The following is a 3,498-nucleotide window of genomic DNA, read 5'->3' on the forward strand; positions in this document are numbered from 1 at the left end:
TGGGAAGGTGGCTCAGTGGTAGAGCACTTGCCTTGCATGCCTGAGGCCCTGGGTTTGATTCCTCAGCACCACATAAGCAAAAAGAAAAAAGCCGAAGTGGCACTGTGGCTCAAGTGGTAGAGCGCTAGCCTTGAGCTGAAGAGCTGAGGGACAGCACCCAAGCCCAGACTTCAGGCCCCACGACCAGACCCCCTCCCCCCAAAAAAGAATCTTTTTGGACTTTCTACTTGGTCGAGCTTAGAACTGTGATCCTCAGATCTCAGCTTCCCAAGTATCTAGGATTACACCAAAAAAAGAGCCACCAGCACCTGGCCTTAGAGGGTGTTGTGTACATCCATCACCCTACTCTTTGAAGCCCCACTTTTGTGACCAGATAAGTGAGAGGAGTGGAATGACCAAACACGATGGGCTAGTCCCTCCCCTGAATTCCAGGGGTTTGGGCACAATAACAATTTAGGAATCCACATAGCAAATACCCTGTTTCTGTTTCTCCCATCCTCCCCTCTGCTCTCTCTTCCTTCCTCCTCTCAGTATTTCTTCTGGTCTCACATCAAGGCAGAAGTGAAATGAAGATGTGTACTGATTTAAGAAAAGTGTGAGATGAAAATGTACTTCCTTTTATTATATAGGGAGATATTTTTAAAGGAATATAAATAAACATGTTTTAATTTGCTTAAACGTTCAGATTCTATCACTGTGGAGCATGTGTTTTGTTACACCAGGAGTGGTGACTGTGAAAAAACGAGGTTGCAGACTGCTAGTCCATCTGTTGTGGTGCAGAGAACATCGTTTCTGAGCAGCCCCTGGCCTAGCGAGCTGGGATCGCCCCACAACACTGCCCTGGGCAGGGCTAGACTGGCTGTCCCTCTTCACCCTCTTCACTCTCTGCAGCTCATCTACCCAGGGTTAGGCTAGGATCCAGAGACTCCTGCCACCACAACCTGTTACACACACAGGCAGACATGCATATACATAGATGCATACGCCTGCATGTATGAATGCATACACATACACACCCTCTACTGCTGAGGACCTCCTCTCCCAGAGTGCTCAGCCCTCTGAACCCAGAAGCCCTCTCTAAAACTCAGTTGAGTCTTGTTCTCCTCAGCCCATACTGGTCTTTCGCCAATCAGTGACAGATTGACTCCTCCACAAGACTAGAGTTCTCTGTTGGGGGTGGGTCCTACAGGCTCCCAGAAATTGTCCATAACACATAGTATTGATGGACATGACTCTGACTGGCAAGAGGCCACCACCAGGCTGTGGACCTTAGAGGAGCAAGCCAGGCAAGGTTTATTTCTGGCTCATTTGCAGCACCAGTACATGGCCTGTTGCCTGGCAGAGGGAGTAGGTAACGGACAGTTCACCTAGGCAAAGCAGCATTGCCCTCGGACAGGATGCCTCCTGGCCCCATGGCGGCTGCAGTCTGGTGGACCTGAGGTGGAGGTGGTGCAATGGAGCCATGGCCATGCTTACCTCCATCTCTGGTAGAACTCTGTGAGTGACAGGAAACTCACTGGGCACAGTGCAGCCCATGGCTCTTCTTGGAAGTATACTGAGTAAGCCAGGCTGAGATCTGTGGATCATGGTTTGAAGCCAGCCTGGGCAGGAAAGTCCATGAGATGCTGATCTCCAATTAAACAGCAGCAGCAACAACAACAACAACAAACTGTGCAGAAATGGCAAGACAAAGGGTGAACAAATGCAGCAGTGGTTCTCACTGGACATCATGTTGAAAATAAACTACACAACTTGTGGGTGAGGATGGGAGGAGAAAACTGGGAGAAAGCAAAGGAAGAGGAGACATTGTCCAAAAAGAAATGTACTCCTTCCCTGACTTATGTAACTGCAACCCCTCTGTACATTGCCTTTACAATTTAAAATTTTTAAGCTGGAAGTGGAGCCTTGACTCAGGAGGTAGAGCACTAGTCTTGAGCAGAAATGCTCAAGGACAGTACCATAAATTCAAACCCTAGGACTGGCACACAGGTGTGTGCATGCACACACTCTCTCTCACACACACAGTGAATTAGATGTGTTTGCTTCTTAAAGGAGCTCAAAGACCAATTGGCAAGTGACTGCTAACCTGCTGGTGAGCCCAGCCAACATCTCATCCTCCTCTATGGACCAGTACTACAACCCTATGGCCTGCCAGGCCTGGCCACTGGCCTCTTGCCTTAGCTGTCCACAGACTCCATCTGTCCCAGCACAGGGCATTGGCAGACGTGCCAGCATTGCACACTAGAATGCAACAGCCCCGTGAGCAGATTCTTAACACACCAGCAACTATTGTGTGTCAGGTCCAAACTACACACCATCTTAGGACCTGTTATTTCTTTTTGACAAACAGGCAACTGAGAGACCGAGCATGTAAAGAAGATGGAAGTCTCTCAGGTTGGAGGCAGCCATGTTGGAATACAACCCATCTGACCACAAAGCCTGCTGCCCTACTGAGGGGCAGGGACATTCTCACAGCTGCCTGGCATTCTAGCACTTCAGATTGCAATGGACTGCCATGGTTTCTGGGAAAGAGGGAGATGAGAGGGCCTCTGGGTAGGAAGCATTGGGAATAATGGATTGAAGAAAATTCAAGAGTTTTATTGCGGTGAGGCTCACAGTCTTGGATGTATTAATGTCCCACTACAACAACCAAAGCATTTCCCAAACCTAGGTGACCAGAGCCATTTCTTTGTTGGAAGATCTCATTGTGTACAACTGGAAAAGGAGGCCCAGAGAGAAAATAGTTACTCCCAAGGTCACACAGCAAATGTTTATAAAGATTAAAAATAATCCCAGCTACTTGGGAAGCAGAGATACAGCATATCATAGTTTGAAGTTTGCTTAGGCCAAGAAAAAAAAAGCATGAAATCCTATCTGAAAAATAAAGCCAAAGGGGCTGGAGCGTCACTCAAGGATAGCAACCTTGAAGTAGGTCCTGAGTTCAAATCTCAGGATGGCCCGCTATCCTTCCACCAGGACCTCTCCCCCTGCTTGTGGAATCCTCATCCTCTATTCTGGTACCACCTCAGGGGTTCCCATGCCTTGGGGATCCTCTGCTACTCACAAAGCCCTGCCTGTTGTGCCAGGGCCGGATGTGCCGGGGCCGGATGGACCTCCTGCATTGTGATCATGGGCCCTAGGAGCAAAGGGCGAAGGCAGAAGGCTGCACACACTTTTATGGCCTGGCCACCTCCCAGAACAGTAAACAGAGCGGGAGGCAGCTGGCACCAGGGCCCTCTGGGCTAAAAGGTCCCCAGGCCACCCCACTCACCTCTGGAGGGGATGTGAAAATAAACAGATCTTCCTCCAGGGCTAAACAATCCAACCATTCTCTAGGTTGCTGTTGCTCATGTCCCTTTTTTTCTTTTCTTTTCGTTGGTTCTGGGGCTTGAACTCAGGGCCTGGTCACAGTCCTTGAGCTTTTTTGTTCAAGGCTAGCCAACTATTACTTTAAGCTATAGCTCCACTTCTGGTGTTCTAGTGGTTAATTGGAGATAA

The sequence above is a fragment of the Dipodomys ordii genome, unplaced genomic scaffold (assembly GCF_000151885.1).
Source record: "Dipodomys ordii isolate 6190 unplaced genomic scaffold, Dord_2.0 Scaffold85, whole genome shotgun sequence".
NCBI lineage: Eukaryota > Metazoa > Chordata > Mammalia > Rodentia > Heteromyidae > Dipodomys > Dipodomys ordii.